Source organism: Camelus ferus, chromosome 1 (genome assembly GCF_009834535.1).
Source record: "Camelus ferus isolate YT-003-E chromosome 1, BCGSAC_Cfer_1.0, whole genome shotgun sequence".
NCBI classification, from domain to species: domain Eukaryota; kingdom Metazoa; phylum Chordata; class Mammalia; order Artiodactyla; family Camelidae; genus Camelus; species Camelus ferus.
In genome coordinates this window covers 54,999,004-55,017,380 of record NC_045696.1, presented here as the reverse complement: position 1 = coordinate 55,017,380, position 18,377 = coordinate 54,999,004, and the positions used below count along the sequence as shown (strand labels likewise).

The 18,377-nt window shown below is 35.8% G+C and overlaps 1 long non-coding RNA gene and 1 pseudogene across 2 annotated transcripts; both read left to right on the top strand.

Moving 5' to 3' along the window:
- The first annotated feature begins 519 nt into the window (after window positions 1-519).
- On the top strand, window positions 520-17,781 carry LOC116663666. Of its 2 annotated transcripts, none has more exons than XR_004319946.1 (2): window positions 520-531; window positions 17,578-17,781. It is a non-coding gene; the product is annotated as an uncharacterized LOC116663666 (long non-coding RNA). The 2 variants fall into 2 exon arrangements; XR_004319942.1 differs by lacking the exon at window positions 520-531 and adding an exon at window positions 3,686-3,720.
- On the top strand, window positions 16,430-17,708 carry LOC102507372 (annotated as a pseudogene).
- Window positions 17,782-18,377: the final 596 nt, after the last annotated feature.

The window sequence follows — 18,377 nt, the reverse complement described above, 5'->3', positions numbered from 1 at the left end:
AAGACCATTTTAGTTGAGGATCCTTTCTGAATTCAAACACAGAACTTTCTCCAAGGTTCTAAAGTCAGTTTTCTCAGCAGTCATCCAACAGTACACTTTTGTCAAACATTTTATACCAAATGGTCTAAAAAAAACCCCAACTGTTCTGCAGAAGCAAAGTGTATCTTTTCTAACAAGGGCACAAAAAAGATTTTATTAATAAATGCAAGAAAAGTGCTCCAAGCTGACCCATGCTGATAAAATATCTTGAATTTATATTCAAATGCAGCTCTATAAATTCTAATATCATTGTGCTACATATGACTAGGTTTAAAAAATAAACAAGTGAAAAACAACAGGCAGCACAATCAGGATTTGAAATTGAAAACACATTTTCAAATCTTGGGGTTTCAGAACATCACAGGGTGTTTGGACCAGACATAAGGTCCAGGAGAAATCATTCCTGAGGATTCAGAAATGATGACATGCAGAGTGCAGTAAGCTCTTTCCCCCTCAAAGATAGTCAATTAAGTAGATACATGTTTTTTAAATGTTTTAAGTCTCCTGAAGTTGTTCTAGGGGCATACAGCAAGTGAAGAAACATTAAAGGATATCTGCTATACCTGGGTAAGCATGAGAGACAATGGCATTTGAGCCATCAACTTCTTCCTTATCCTTCATCCTAGCCTTGCTTTATAGGAACTCTTCTTGGGGTGCTTTACTCTGAGTGGATGCAGCCAAGAATACAGGGTTCTCTTTCCTCCCCAGACCCAGTCCAGGGCTGTCATTCTACTTAGAGCAAGCCATCAGGGTTCTCATCTTCCCCAGTCGTATGTTGCAGAAGCTCTATTGTGTTGTTAAAAGACTGTCCCTTAAAATACCCACCTCTTTTGTGTAGGAAGGACAACTTTACTCCAGCAACAGCAGGGTGAGAATACTGGGAACCTGACTGCCCCTGACCTAGCTCACTTATAGGGCAGAATTTCCATATCAAAGGGGCAATCTGAAAAGGCCAAGAGGTACCTCCATCTCCCAGTGTCTATCTGTAGAGCAGCGACGTCACTCTGAGATAAGGGGATCACTGTTCCTGCCTCCAGTCCTTACATAGTGGCAAAGACGTCCCACCTGAGAGAGAGGCAGCGTATAGGATGAAGAGCGCCACAGCTCTGTCTGAGGAGGCTGACTCATTCAGATCAGGGCATGGAGAATTCCATGACTGCGAGTGTTACGGCGAACAAGGCAATCTTAGGGAGATTCTCATAGCCCCATGCTACTTGTAGAAACAAGCAGAATGGCAGAGCAGCTAGAAATTTAATGGAGGGGACAAGGGAAAAAGACAGTCAAAAAGAGCTTCCTAGGATTGGAGTCAACCCTGAGGATTGAGATGTCTGGGCAAATTCATTAGCCTATGAACACTCAGGAATGATCAGAACAGAATGTGGGGCAGACTTGAAAGCATTACCAAGCTGGACATAGATTCATCAGTAAAGGGTTTAAGCCCCAGTGACACAAGGGGTCTGTACCCACAAATGGATCTGTACCCACAAACAGATCTGTACCTGCATACATCATAATCAACATTTTTTATTGAAGTACTGTCAGTTATGATGTGTCAGTTTCTGGTGTAGAGCACAGTGTCCCAGTCATGCATATACATACATATATTCACATTTATATCCTTTCTTCATTAAGGGCTATAATCAGCATTTTTGAAGTCAAAGATAGAGGGACAATCTCAAAAGCACCAAGAGATAAATGACTTCTCATGTACAAGAGAACCTCAGTAAATTGACAGCAGACTTGTGACCAGAAGCAACAGAGCCAGAAGGAATCACACACTCAAAGTGCTAAGGGTAAAAAACTATTGACCAAGTATCCTATATCCAGCAAAACTACCTTTTAAAAATGAAGATTAAAATACAGACTCCCAGATAGATAAACGATAAGAAAATCCGTTGTTGTCAGATCTTCCTTACAGTACTTAACAGTTGTTCTTCAAACTAGAAACAAGTAGCATCAGACAGTAATTTAAATCCACATGAGTAAATAAAGAATGTTAATAGGGTACTTATGCAGGTGATTTTAAAAGATGATATGACTGAACTGTTTTCCTTTTTTCCCTTGATGGATTGAAAAAGTAGTTGCATAAAACTATGTGTATAATGTATTGCTGAACTCGGAACATGTAAATGTAATATATTTGACAATAATAGCACAAAAAATAACGATGGAAACAAAACAGAAGTGGAGTAAGGAAATGATATGAGATGGTAACTCAAGTCCATAAGAATAAATGAAGGGAATCAGAAATGATAAATACTTAACATAACAAGCTCTATAAGTTAATTCCTGCTTTCCTTTCTTCTCTAAGCTGCCTTAAACAACATAACACTACATAGGACGATTTTAATAATGCATTGTTGGGTTTGTAACATGTATTGAGGAAACATACAGCAATAGTAGCACAAGTAAGGCAAGAGGAAATGGTGCCACACATAAGTAAACTTTCGGTATTTCACTGTAATTAAGTTATTGAAAATCTAAAGTATATTTTGGTAATTTAAGAATGTACATTGTAAATTCTAGGGCAACCATGAAACATTTTAAGAAAATATGATTAAATATTATTCACGGAATTAAAATACTACACCAGGAAATCCCTAAAAAGAACCAAGAAGGCAGTAAGAAAGAACAGAGGAATAAAAATAAATAAGACATACAGAAAACAATAAGGGAAATACTTAGAAGTAAATCTAATCATATCAGTAATAGTAATAAGTGTGAATAGATAAAGCGATATAATTAAAAGTCAAAGAACATGTGATTGAAAATAATAATAAGTAAAAATAAGCTCCAACTGTGTCCTGATGAGAGGAAACACATTTTAGATTCAAATATGCAAACAGTTTGGTAGTAAAAGAAGGGAAAAATACAGATCGTACAAAGGGTAATTATAAAAAAGTTGGAGTGTCTATACTAATACCAGAAAAATAGGCTTTACCACAAAATTACTAGAGAAAAAGAAGAGCATTTACAAATGATACAGGGTCAATCCATGAAGAAGATAGAGTGATTAAAAATATACATACACCCAACAATAAAACTCCAAAATATATGAAGCAAAAACTGACAGAAGTGAAGGGAGAAACAGGCATTTCAACAATAAAATTGGAAGCCTGCAATACTCTGCTTTCAATATGGATAGAACAACTAGGTAGATGATTAACAGGAAATAAAAGACTTGAACAAAAGTATAAACCAACTAGACTAACAGACATCTCAAGAACACTCCACTTAACAGCAAATAAACATTTTTTCCAGGTACCTATGAAAATTTACAGGATAAATTATATGCTAGATCATGAAAAAAGGAACAATAAATTTAAAAGAATCAAAATCATTCAGAGTATGTTCTTTAATCAATGTGGAATTAAATGAGAAACCAACAAAAGGAATTTTTGTAAATTCATAAAAATGTTGCAATTAAACAACATACCCCTACTGAATGGTTGAAAAAAAGAAATGACATTCCCAAACTCAGGAAATGCAGCTAACTGACTCAAAAAGAAATAGAGAATCTAAAAGATTTATAACTAGTGCAGAGACTGAGTTAGTATTTAAATAACTTCCCACTAATAAAAGCCTATATGCAGCCTTCACTAGTGAATTTTACCAAATATACAAGACGAATTCCAGTTCTTCACAAATTTTTAAATAAATAAAAGGAAGTTTTTTTAATAAGTAAAAAGAAAATTCATTCTATGAGGACAGTATTAGCCAGATAACAAAATCTGACAAAGATACCACAAGGAAAGAAAATTAGAATCAAATATTCTCACAAAAATCCTTAAAAAGTCACATCCAGATACATATAAAAAGAATTGTATACACTGACCAAGTAGGATTTATCTCAGTAATACAAAATCATTTTAACTGCTAAAAATTAACCCACTAGCATATCATAGTAATAGAATAAAGGACAAAAAATACATGATCATATCAATAGACACAGAAAAAAGCATTTGACAAAATCCAACAGCTTTTCATGATAAAAGCACTTTACAACATTGGAATAGAAGGACAATTCCTCAACTTGATGTAACATATATACAAAAACACAGCTAAGATCATACCAAATGGCTAAATATTAAATGCCTCCTTTCTTAGGATTAGGAACAGAACAAGGATATCCACTCTTGCCATCTCCATTGAATATCGCATCTGGTTCTAGCTGGGGCAGTTAGGCAAGAGAAAGAAATGAAAAGCATCAAAAGTGAAAAGGAAGAAGTAAATTGTCTGTACTTGCTGGTAACATCATCTTACATATAGAGAATCCTAAGAAATACGCTTAAAGTATCAGAGCTAGTAGATACATTCAGCAAGATTGCAGGATTTAAGATGGATGTTCAAAAATTGGTTATATTTCTGTATATTAGTAATGAAAAAATGTGAGTATGAAATTAAAACAATTTCATTTACAATAGCACCAAAAATTATAATACTTAAGAGTGAATTTAACAAACTAGTGTGAGACTTGTACACTGAAAACTACAAAGCATTGTTGAATGAAATTAAAGAAGTCTAAGTAAATGGATATACATCCCTTGTTCATGGATCTTAAGATTTAATGTTAAGATGGCAATACTACCCAAATTGGTCTATAGATTTGATGCAGTCTATATCACAGCTCTTACTGACTTTTTTTTCCAGAAATTGATGAGTTGATCCTAAAATTCATATTGAAATGTGAGGGAAACAGAATAATCAAAACAGTTTTGAAAAAGAAGAACAAAGTTGGATAACTTTCCAAATTCAAAACTTACTACAGTGCTATAGTATGACAATGAGAGATATAAATCAATGGAATCAAATTTAGGTTCTAGAAATCCATATATTTAGCCATTTAATTTTTGACTAAGGTGAGAAGAATAGAATGGGAAATGAATAGTTTTCAAAAATGATGCTGGGACAACTGGATATACACATATACAAACAAGAAATGAATTTGGATGTCTGTCATGCACCTTACACAAAAATCAACTCAAAATGAATTATATACCTTTTGGAAATGTAAGAACTAAAACTATAAAACATTTACAAGGAAATAGGAGAAAACCATTGTGACATTTGGTTGAGCAGTGGTGTCTTTGATGGGACATCACATTTACAAGTGACGAAAGAAATAGCTAAATTGAAGTATGTCAAAATTAAAAATGTTTGTGATGCAAATGGTACCATCAAGAAAGTGAAAAGAAAACTTGGCAAATCATATTTCTGATAAAAGTCTTATGCCCAGAATATGTAAAGCACTGTTAGAAAAGAATAATAAAAAGACAAATGACTTGATTTAAAAATGAGCAGTGGTTTTGAAAAGATTTTTCTTTAAAAAAGATAGACAATTACATGAAAAGAAACACAGCGTTAATCTTTAGAGAAGTGCAAATCTAAGCCACAATGAGATACCACTTCACACTCACTAGGCTGGCTAGTCTCAAAAATGCAATCAGTAACAAGTGGTGAGAATGGAGAGAAATTGGAACTTTATGCATTGCTGGTAGAAATGTGAAATTGTGTAGCCACTTGGAATATCCTCAAAATGTTAAACATAGAGTTACCACATCTCCTAGCAATTCTATTCCGAAGTATACAACCAAGAGGAATGAAAACATGCTCGTGTAGAAACATGTACCCAGGTGTTCACAGCACCATTACTTACAATAGCCATGGATTCGAAACACCCCAAATGTATGTCAGCTGATGAATGGATACACAGAATGTGGTATGATTGTTCAATGGAAGGTTACTTAGCGATAAAAAGGAATGCAGTACTGATACATGGCACAACATAGATGAACCTTGAAAACATTATTCCAAGTGGAAGGAGCCAGTCCAATAATTCAGTTTCTATGAAATAACTGAAACAGGCAAATCTGTAGACACAGAAAGTAAATTAGTGGTTGCCTGGGTCTGAGATGGATAATGTGAATGGGAGTTTTTGGAGGGGTGATGAAAGTGTTGTAATCTTACGTTGTGATGAGGGTTGAACAACTCTGAATATTCATTGAATTATATACTTTAAATGGGTGAATTTTATGGCATGTGAATAAAGATGCTAAAAGAAAGGAGGAAAGAAAAAAGGTCTGATTTTTGCCTTGGTGATGATGAGGAGTTTTGCCAACTGTGAAGTTAGGCAGAACACAATCCACACAAGACCACTCTCACTTCTAACACTAACTCTAAGTTCAGGTTCAGTAATTCACTAGAAGGAAGGATTTACAGAATTCACTGAAAACTGTTACACCTGTGGTTACAATTTACTATAGAAAAAGGATGCAGGTTAAAATTAGGTATGTGGAAAAGCACACAGGGTGGAGTTGGGAGAAGCACTTCAGTGCTGGTTTACAAACGTGGAGTATTGCCCACCATGGAAGTTTGTCTGAAATGGGGAATTTGATTGAACCTCTAGTCCATATTATAATCAACGACTGATTAATTGACCAGCCCTTCTGGGAATAACCTAAAGCCTCTATCCTAGTCACATTATTAAACTATCCTGGCCCAAGACCTCCAGACAAACTCCCATCAGACATGACATTTTAGAGGTTACCTTCCAGAAGCAGAGGACAAATGCCAGGCCTCTTTTGGGGCACACACAGGGGCATCGCCTTTGTATCAACTTGGCAAGATTTAAATCCCTTGGAGGCTCAACTGTACTCCCTCATCTGCCTCAGATTCCTTACCCTTCTACGCTCAGTGGATGAAACCACTTCCTTTGTAGAGATGCACTCATTAAATAAGGATAAAGTGGGGGATGTAGTGGTGTGTAATCCTGGTGCTGCTCATAGCTGCTTATAGAGAGGTCAGGTCAAGACTCCTGTGATTGTCCAGGTTTATTTGATTTATATTATCTTTGGAAATAGCTACCATTGCACCAAAACAAGTGGCGGTGTTTCTGACTATGTTTTATTCAAGCACTTTGAAGAATAATATTAACATTTTTTAAATATGTTGAAATTATATCAACATTGATTTAAGAGTTGATCTATGAAGATGTCAAATCCCACTTTTATACCACTGGTTTCTTCATTTTTTTAACTGGGGCATTATCATTCTCACATCACACTATTCTAACTCTCCAGTTCTGACCCCATGGGGACACTCTACAGTATTCAGAGCCCCTCTAATGCTGAAGTATACAGGTAACAAACAATGCCTACAGGTTTCTGAGCAGAACTTTTGTTCTTTTCTCCTGTGATTACCACCTTTTACTCTTCCTATTGCTCTAAGCTCATTTATCATGAGCACGGGGTGTATTACAGCTTCATGGGAGGTAAACAGGGTCAAGTCTGTTTATGGTTCTACTCCGTAATTACCTCATAATGCTGGAAAGAACCTCCAAGATCTTGTATTCCCATAGAAATGAAGTGACTTGCTCCAGGTCACACTGTTCTAGAGCCCAGAAACCTAGCCCTAAACCAGTTATTTTTCTACAAAAAAAAAAAAAAAAAAAGTCTTCAGCTTACAACACAAAGCATCAGATGGTACGAGAACTGCTGAGAGATGGCTCAGAGACTGATAATAATTAGACAAATTCTCATATGGCAAAAATATTCAGTGAACATTTTTCTTTTATTCCGAAGTTCTTCTGAGAACAAGTGCTCTCTGTAAGTTCTTGATGTACTGAAGATACTGATTCAAGAAAATGGAATACTTTTCTTTATCTAACTGTAGTATCGACGTTCCTTCTGTCCTCAAAATTTTGCCTATTTCTTATAAACTGGCAGGATGGAGAATATTTTTTTTATAGTTTAGCAGCTTATAGTTTAATCTACTACATTTTAAGGCACTCTCCTAGTACATTTGTAATTGAATAAACTATGCTTTAAATTTTAATATATAAAACATGAACATTTTATGAACAAACCAATTAGGTCTAATACATTTTTATGCTTCTAAATTAACAAAATTGCTTTAGATATATAAGAGATGCTAAAAAGTAAACATTGCATTTGTTTCTGTCTTCCTTGAAATATCTTTAACTATAATAACAAAAAAATGGAAAGATTTTTGCTGGCTGAAAAATCTTTGTAAATTAAATCTCTACTCCTATGGGGTCCTAGTTTCTATCTCAGACATTTTAAAGCAACTAAACACATGCTTTTTCCTATATACAAAAGGAATGGCAGAGATGATGAAGGAAACTAGTGTTTAAACTCACACTCTGCTCTATCCTTCTGGCCTTGCCCCTTGAGTAGCAGATACCAGGGCTATAAAAGATAATGAAGAGAGGATTGTGGGGAGACACAGTGAGGGACTGAAAGTTTTGCAGCAATGGATAAGGAATGAGAGGAAGAGATCAAAATACCTGGAAGATGTCATATGAGGCAGGACTTGACAAAACCTTGCAATCATCCTAATGTTCTTTCAGTTTTCACCGTATAGCTGTGTACCAACATGTCTGGTATTTTTCTTGGTAGATTTTGCTTTCACCTTCTGTTCATGTCCTGGAGGAACATAAATCCTTTGGACAACGCTACCCTAAGCACTAATTTGTCATGCCCATTTCTGAAGAACACTTCTTCCCCCACCCCCCACTGCAGTGCACTGCTGCCTGGATTTGAGCATGGCTAAGCAGTCTCGGGACATCTGGTTTACTATCCCAGGTAACCTTGTTTTTATCAGGTCATCTCCAGTCTTCTTTCAGGAAGGTCCCTTGATCTTCAGAAATATTTTGCCTTATTTCTGGGCTTTCTTTGTTTGCCGTGAGTACCAAAGGCATAGGATGCATGTTAACTATTTCCACAGCTGTAATTTAGTTCTCCTTACCGAGGTTTCCATAATAAGATCAGGTTCTTGTATCTCCAGTTGTTCTCCAGCATGCTTAGTTCCCTTGTTAAACCATATTTCTTCTAACTTGATGAAGAGTCACTAGGGAAGATGGAGCAAAGGGCAGGTTGTGAGTTGGCTACAGTGCTTGGTGAAGCTCAGAGGAGGCTAATGAGGACTGAGCAGAATGAGGATGTCTGGGAGCACCAGTGTGTCTGGGTTTGTTTCCTGGCATTGAGGACGTGTTTGTCATGGGCCCCGGTCCTCTGGTCAGGGTTGTCCCAAGTCCCACCTTTTCATGCAGTCTGTTCTGTTTATTCTAGTTTGAAGTCTCTTTTCTGACCTTCTAAAGGACTAAAAACTATGCAACTTAAGTTACAGTTTATATTTTTGAAGTCTTTTTGATATCTGTTTCCCTAGACTCTTCAGCTAGATAGTGTATTCCTAGTCTATTTCCCTAGACCCTTCAGCTAGTGTATTCCCCAAAATAACACATCCTTTATGGTTAGAGTGATATTCCGAATATATTCTGTACCTTTAACAGTATCTAATATAATTTTAGATGCAAATATGAATTGCTCAAATCTATAAAGTGGAAAAGGACTTAAATAGGTTGAAATACAGGTTTATTAAGCACCTGTTATATGCTGAGTATTTTTCTGGAATGCAGTGAAAACTCTGCTCTTAAGGAGCTTAAATTTATTTGGGGAAAAGAATCAGCACACAATTTAAAGGTATAGCAACATGCTATGGCGATTTAGAGAATGAGTACCAGTTTGGGGATGGGTGTTATCCAGAAAGAGGAGGCCTTGGAAGATGAGTAGAATTTGATGGGTGGGAAAGGGAGGAGGTGCTTTCTATGTTGAGGAAATACTTATTAGGCTTTTTTTTCCTACAAAGTGTTTTCAGTAGAAATTTAGTTTTAATGAATATTATTAGTCACTTAAAGGTTTTTATGTATAAATACGGAGAGAATACTGAGCTGAAAGAGTCTTACTGTATTTATTGTAAGATTTCATAGTATTTCTTACATTGACAAGTAATATGAATCTTTACGACCAGCATAGAAAAAGTATTTTTATAATTTACTTGATTTTGAAACCATTAATTCCAAAAGTATCCCCCAGGATTAGTGTTCCCTAGAACACATTTTGGAAAATTCTGAGCTAAATGAAAGACTCAGAGACATGAACATGTGTGGCATGTTTCTTGGACTCACCAATACCTTGTTACAACCGATTTATGGTAAACGTCCATGGTGGTGGTAATAAAAAAAAAAAATGTATTGATGCAATTATAGGATGGAACATAGGGAAAGGCCTAACTTTAATCTTCCTTCCTAGGTTATGAAGAGGTATTAAAGGGTTTTGAGGATCAGAGTGAGATTATCCAGTGAGGAAGATAATTCTGGTTTAAATGTGAACAATGTGTTGCAGGAGCCAAATATTTTTGACAGCAAAACCAATTAGGAGGCCATTACAGTGGTGCAGGTGAAAGATAATGGGGAAATGCACTAACACAAGGGCAAGTAGAACACAGGAAGGACAGACAGGAGGCATCATAAAAATGGAATAGATAGAAATGTAAAGATTGGTCACCCTTAGAAAAACTATTAATGAAATTCACTGCATTAATAGATTAAGGGGAAAAATCTGCAATCATATTGACATTAGCAATTATTATGTAAAATTCAATACATATTCCTATTTTCAAAACAAAGAAAAAACAATCTCTTAGTAAAAATGGAATAGCAGTAAACATTCTTAACTTGATTAAAAGAATTTACAAGAAGCCGGTAGCAAATAGGCTATTTTATGGTTTTACCTTAGCGCCATTTTTATTATAGTCAGGACTTATTGGAGGTCTTAGTCTGTGAATAAGAGAAGAAAAGGAGGAAAAGGAAGAAGGGCTAGGAAACAAACGTATATTTATTTGTGGGTGGTATCGTCTTCTATATAGAAAATCTCCCAAATATTTAGACATACTATGAATTAAAAAATAACTTATACAGGATGGCAAATTGCAGCTTTCTAAATGCTACTCCAAACTTTTGTAGCATGACTTTATTGGATACTAAAAGCTAGAAATCCTAAGATTATATTTACCAATCTCCCTTTCAGCTCACTTTCCACATGTGATCTGGCTTCCAACAGCAGACATTCACAGGAGATACGTACAACTAAAAATGAGGCAGAGAACATGCTTCTGTTGTTCTTGCCGGCAGTGAGAGCTGGAAAATCATTTGGTGTTCTAGGGTGGCAGTAACAGTGTCCCCAGTGTTTGCATTCTCCCTAGTTTGTAGCTGCTAAGAGGTTTTCACCTTGGAGGTGGGAAGTGTGGCTCTGTAATCCATAGCTATGTATGCTTCTTGATGGCTGGGTTGTGACTGAGCTGTGGTCATGGAGTCAGCATGTAGACAGTGATTTTTTCATTCCGCAACATTCAGCCTCTGGCAGAGATATTTATTTCCTTGGCAGGCCAGTTCTAAGATGCTATTCCAGGTGTCACTCTTGGAAGCTCAGCCTAGAGCTTGCTCATCTGGCCCTTTCTACAACTTTGTAAGCACTTAATTCCCTGTATTAAATCCTTTTTTGTAGGGGCAGGAGTGGTATCTGTTATCTGTAAGTCTCTGACTGATATAACTAGGTTGCCTGATACAAGATTGACACAGTCCAGTCTTCATTTCCATAAAAGAACAAATCGATAGTTTATAAATTAAAAATGCCCACTTATAATAGTAACAAAAAATGCATCTTTGAGATAATCACAAAAGATTGCTTAAACACATTACAGAAAACATGAAAAGCCGTATGGTACTCATGGCTTGGAAGATCCAATATTGTAAAAATATCAGTTCTCTTCAAATTGAAATAAAGATTCAGTGAAATTTCCCCCCCAAACCACAATATGTTTGTGTGTGTAGAGGGGGACTTGACAGTCTTATTAAAAACACTGAAATTACAGTAGAGAGGCCAAATAACTTGAATCAGTTTATATTGATTTAATTACTGAATGTCAAAGACAACTATATTGATTTTTTATTGAAGTATAGTTGATTTACAATGTTATATTAGCTTCAGATGTACAGCTGTGTGATTCAATATTTTTACAGATAAGTAGCTATTGTAAATAGTGCTTCTGTGAACATTAGGGTACCTGTTTCTTTTGGAATTAATATTTTCATTTTTTCTGGATATATACTCAGGAGTGGAATTGCTGGATCATATGGTAGTTCTACTTTTAGTTTTTGAGGAACTTCCATACTGTTTTTCATAGTGGCTGTACCAATGTACATTCCCACTAATGGTGTATAAGTGTGCCCTTTTCTCTGCATCCTTGCTGACTTTTGTTATTTGTAAACTTTCTGATGATAGCAATTCTGACAGATGTGAGATGATAGCTCGTTGTTTTGAATTGCACTTCTGTAATAATTAGCAATGTTGAGTACCTTTTCTCATGCCTATTAGCCATCTGTATGTCTTCTTTGGAAAAATGTCTATTATAGATCTTCTGCCTGTTTTTTTTTTTTAACTGGATTGTTTGCTTTTTTTGATACTGGGTTCTGTTAGCTATTCATATAGTTTGGGTGTTAATCCCCTTTTGATCATACCATTTGCAAATATTTTCTCTTACTTTGTAGGTTGTCTTTTCGTTTTGTTGTTGGTTTTCTTTGCTGTGCAAAACCTTTAATGATTAATTAGGTCCATTTATTTATTTTTTTATTTTATTTCTTTTATCTTAGGAGACATATAAAAAATATTGCTATGATTTATGTCAAAGAGTGTTCTGCCTATGTCCTCTTCTAGAAGTCTTATGGTTTCAAGTCTTAAATTTAGGTGTTTTAACCATTTTGAGTTTATTTTTTATATGGTTTGAGGAAATGTTCTAATCTCAGTCTTTTACATGTAGCTGTCTAGCTTTCTGAGGACCATTTATTGAAGAGACTCTCTTTTCTCCATTGAATATTCTTGCCTCCTTTATCATAGATTAATTAACCATAGTGTGTGGGTTTATTTTTGGACCCTCTGTTCTGTTCCATTGATCTATGTGTATGTTTTTTGTGCTAGTATCATGATGTTTTGATGATGGTGGCTTTGTAATATAGTCTGGAGTCAGGGTTATGATACCTCCAGCTTTGTTCTTTTTTCTCCAGATTGTTTTGGCAATTTGGGGTCTTCTATGGTTCCATATAAATTTTAGGATTATTTGTTCTAGTTCTGTGAAAAATGTCATGGGTATTTTGACAGAGAATGCATTAGATCTGTACATTGCTTTGGGTAGTATGGCCATTTTAACAATATTAACTATTTCATTCCAAGAACATGGGATATTTTTCTATTTCTTTGTGTAATTTTCAAATTCCTTCGCCAGTGTTTTGTAGTTTTCCAAGTATAAGTCTTTCACATCCTTGGTTAGGTTTATTCCTAAGTGTTTTGTTCTTTTTAATACAATTCTAAGCAGGATTGTTTTCTTACCTTCTCTTTTTGATAGTTCATTATTACTCTATAGAAAAGCAACAGATTTCTGTATATTAATCTTGTATATTGCAACTTTACTGAATTCACTTATTAGTTCTAATGCTTTTTTTGGTGGAGACTTTACAGTTTTCTATATACAGTATCATGCCATCTGCAGTGGTAGTTTTACTTCTTCCCTTCCAATTTAGATGCATTTTATTTATTTCTCTTGTCTCATTGCTATGGCTAGAACTTCCAATATTATGTTAAATAGAAGTGGCAAGAGTGGGCATCCTTGTCTTGTTCCTGAATTTAGGGGAAAGGCTTTCAGCTTTTCACTGTTGAGTATGGTATTAGCTGTGGGTTTGTCATAAATGGTCTTTATTATGTTGAAATATATGCCTTTTGTACCCATGTTGAAGAGAATGTTTATCATGAATGGATGATGAATTTTGTCAAATATTTTTTCTTCCTATATTGAGATGATCATGTGATTTTTATTCTTTCTTTTGTTATGTGACATATCATGTTGATTGACTTATGAATATTGAACCATCATTGCATCCCTGGAATAAAATCCAGCTTGATGATGGCGTGTGATCTTTTTTATGTACTGTTGGGTTCAGTTTGCTAATATTTTGTTGAGGATTTTTGCATTTATGTTCATCAATGATATTGGCCTGTAATTTTCTTTTGTTGTGGTTTGCTTCTCTGGTTTTGGTACCAGGGTAATGATGGCCTCAGAGAATACATTTAGGAGTGTTCCATCCTCTTCCATATTTTGGAATAATTTGAGGAGAATAGACTTTAATTCTTCTTTATGTTTGATAGAACTCCTGTGTGAATTCTGACCCTGGACTTTTGTTTTCTGACTATTTTTTTAAATTACAGATTCAATTTCAGTACTAGTGATTGGTCTGATCAAATTGTCTGTTTCTTCCTGATTCAATCTTGGCAGGTCGTATGTTTCTAAAAAACTATCCATTTCTTCTAGGTTGTCCAATTTTTTGTCATATAACTGCTCATAGTATTCTCTTATGATTTTTTTTTATTTCTGTGGTAGTAATTGTTATTTCTCCTCTTTAATTTCTTATTTTATTTATTTGGGTCCACTCTCTTTCCTTCTTGATGAGCCTAGCTGAAGATTTATCAATTTTGTTTATCTTTTCAAAAAATCAGATTTGGTTTATTGACCTTTTCTGGTCTTATTTAATCTCTAGTTTATGTATTTCCTCTCTTATCTTTATTATTTCTTTCTTATACTGACTTTGTGTTTTGTTTGTTCTTTTTCTAATTCCTTTAGGTGGTAGGGCAGGTTGTTTATTTAAAATTTTTCTTATTTTTAGAGGAAGGCCTGTATCATTATAAACTTTCCTCTTAGAAAGGTTTTTGCTGCAGACCATAGATTTTGGAGTGTTGTACTTCCATTTTTATTTGTCTCAAGGTATTTTCTGATTTCCTTTTTTATTTTTTAATTGACCCACTGTTTTTAGGAGCATATTGTTTAGTCTCCATGTGTCTGTATTTTTTTTCTCATTTTTCTTGTAATTGATTTCCAGTTTCATGTCATTTTGATCAGAAAAAAATACGCGATATAATTTCTGTCATCTTGACTTTGTTGAAACTAGTGGTATAGCCTGTGATCTATCCTGGAGAACATTCTATGTGCACAAGAAAGAAACATGTATTCTGCTGTTTTTGGATATAATGTCCTGTAGATATATATTGAGTCCAACTGGCCTATTATGTCATTTAAGACCACTGTTACTTTATTCTTTTCTGTATGGATGATTTGTCCATTGATGTCATTGGGGTGTAACTGTTCCCTACTATTATTTTATTATTTTCTATTTCTCCCTTTATGACTGATAGTATTTGCTTTATATAGCTAGATGCTGCTGTATTAGATGCATATATGTTAACAAGTGTACTATCCTCTCCTTGTGTTGATCCCTTTATCATTATATAATGCCCTTCTTTGTCTTTTGTTATAGCCTTTGTTTGAAAGTCTGTTTTGTCTGATATGTGTATTGTTACCCCTGCTTTCTGATTGTCCCTGTTTGCATGAAATATCTTTTTCCATATCCTACTTTCAGTCTTTGTGTGTATCTAGCTCTGAAGTGAGTCTCTTGTAGGCAGCATATAGAAGTGAATTATTTTTTTAATCCAGTCAGCCTCCTTATGTCTTTTGATTGAAGTATTTAGTCCATTTACACTTAAAGTAATATTGATAGGAGTGTACTTATTGCCACTATGTTAATTGTTTGGAGGTGGTTTTTTGTAGTTCCTTTTTGTTCCTTCCTTCTTCTTTTGTTCTCTTCCTTTGTGATTTGGTGATTATCTTTTGTGTTGTTTGGATTCCTTTCTCTTTTTTGTGTGTATTTATTATAGTTTTTTTCTATTGACCTTTTCATTCAATGCAATTCCAGTAAGATTCTAGCAGTCAAGGTGCTTTTAAAATGAATATGGAAATGCAAAAACCTAGAATTATACAGCAAATAAACAAAAACTTTGAAAAACAGAAATTGGAGGACTTCAACAGCTTGTTATAAAGCTACAGTAAATAAGAGTGTGTTATATTGACACAAAGATAGAGACAGAACAACATGGCAGAATACAGACTCCAGAAGAAAAAAATCCATTTTTATACTATCAATAAAGGTACAAGGGAGCTTCAATAGAGAAAAAAAAGGTTGTTTTTTTTTCCCCCTAACAAATGGCTCTGGAACAGTTAGCTATCCAAATATAAAATGATGAGCCTTTATCAATACCCTATAGCATAGACAAAGTTATCTCAAAATGAATCACAGTGCAAAACCTAGAAGTACAAAACTTGTAGAAGAAAACAGGAGAAAATCTTTGTGATTTTAAATTAGGCAGACATCTTAGATTTGACACCAAAATCACTATCCATAAAAGAAGAAATACTTGACAAATTGGATTCTATCAAAATTAATTATTGCTCTTAAAAAGACAATGCTCAGTTCGATCAGTAGCAGGAGCGGAGAGCGGACCCCAGAGAGCCCTGAGCAGCTCCACCGCCGCTGCTGGCCTAGTTACCATCTCACCCCAAGAGGAGCCACAGCTGCTGCGGCCGGCCCCAGTCACCATCACCGCAACCACGAGCAGCGAGGCCGAGACTCAGCAGCCACACGCCGCCCCCGCCCCCGCCCTCAGCGCTGCAGACACCAAGCCCTGTACAATGGGCAGCGGCGCAGGGAGCGGCGGCCCGGGCGGCCTTACATCTGCGGCGCCTGCCAGTGGGGGCAAGAAGGTCATCGCAATGAAGGTTTTGGGAACAGTAAAATGGTTCAATGTAAGAAACGGATATGGCTTCATCAACAGGAATGACACCAAGGAAGATGTATTTGTACACCAGACTGCCATAAAGAAGAATAACCCCAGGAAGTACCTTCTCAGTGTAGGAGAGGGAGAGACTGTGGAGTTTGATGTTGTTGAAGGAGAAAAGGGTGCGGAGGCAGCAAATGTTGCAGGCCCTGGTGGAGTTCCAGTGCAAGGCAGTAAACACGCAGCGGACTGTAACCGTTATAGACGCTCTCCACGTCGCAGGTGTCCTCCACGCAATTACCAGCAGAACTACCAGAATAGTGAGAGTGGAAAAAAGAATGAGGGATCAGAGAGCGCTCCTGAAGGCCAGGCCCAGCAGCACCAGCCCTACCGCAGGCGGAGGTTCCCACCTTACTACACGCGGAGGCCCTATGGGCGTCGACCACAATATTCCAACCCTCCTGTGCAGGGAGAAGTGATGAGGGTGCTGACAACCAAGGTGCGGGAGAACAAGGTAGACCAGTGAGGCAGAATATGTATCGGGGTTATAGACCACGATTACACAGGGGCCCTCCTCGCTAAAGACAGCCCAGAGAGGATGGCAATGAAGAAGATAAGGAAAATCAAGATGAGACCCAGGGTCAGCAGCCACCTCAACGTCGGTACCGCTGCAACTTCAATTACTGATGCAGACGCCCAGAAAACCCTAAACCACGAGATGGCAAAGAGGCAAAAGCAGCCGATCCACCCGCTGAGAATTCGTCCGCTCCGGAGGCTGAGCAGGGCGGGGCTGAATAAATGCCGGCTTACCATCTCTACCATCATCCGGTTTAGTCATCCAACAAGAATAAATGAATATGAAATTCCAGCGATAAGAAATGAACAAAAGATTGAAGCTGAAGACCTTAAGTGCTTGCTTTTTGCCTGTTGACCAGATAACTAGAACTATCTGCATTACCTATGCAGAATGGGGTTTTATTATTTTCACCTAAAGACGTCTCTTTTTGGTAACGACAAACGTGTTTAGAAAAAAAAAAAAAGCCTGGTTTTTCTCAATACACCTTTAAAGGTTTTTAAATTATTTCATATCTGGTCAAGTTGAGATTTTTAAGAATCTCACTTTTAATTTGTAATAAAAGTTTACAGCTTGATTTTTTCCAAAAAAAAAGTCAACAAACTGCAAGCACCTGTTAATAAAGGTCTTAAGTAATTAAAAAAAAAAAAAAAAAAAGACAATGCTAAGAGAATGAAAAGACATTCCACAAATTAGAAGAAAATACTTGCAAACCTATATCCAATATAGAATTTATTTCTAGAATATATAAAGAAATCTTAAACCTTAATAAGAAAACCAACAACCTAATTTATTAAAATTAAAGATCTTGTTAAATAAAATTTTTTTAAAATATTTTAAATATTTCTCTTAAATAAAAGAAGATATAGATGTCAAGTAAGCACATGAAAAGAGGCTTATCATTAGTCATCAGGGAAATGCCAGCTAAAACTGCAATGAGATAACCTTTCAGAACCAGTAGAATGCTTAACATTTAAAACAAACCAACAAAACCAAAAAATAAAATACCAAGTGCTTGCAAACATATGGACAAACAGGAACTCTCATACACTGCCGTTGGGAATGTAAAATGCTACAACTTTGAAAAGCAGTCTGGCAGTCTCTGAATAAGGTATATGCACTTCAACCACATGATCCAGCTATTCCTGTCACAGATATTTTCCCAGACATTAAAACATATGTCAGCATAAAGAATTATACACAAATATTTACTGCAGTTTTATTTGTAATAGCTAAAAACTGGGAACAACTCA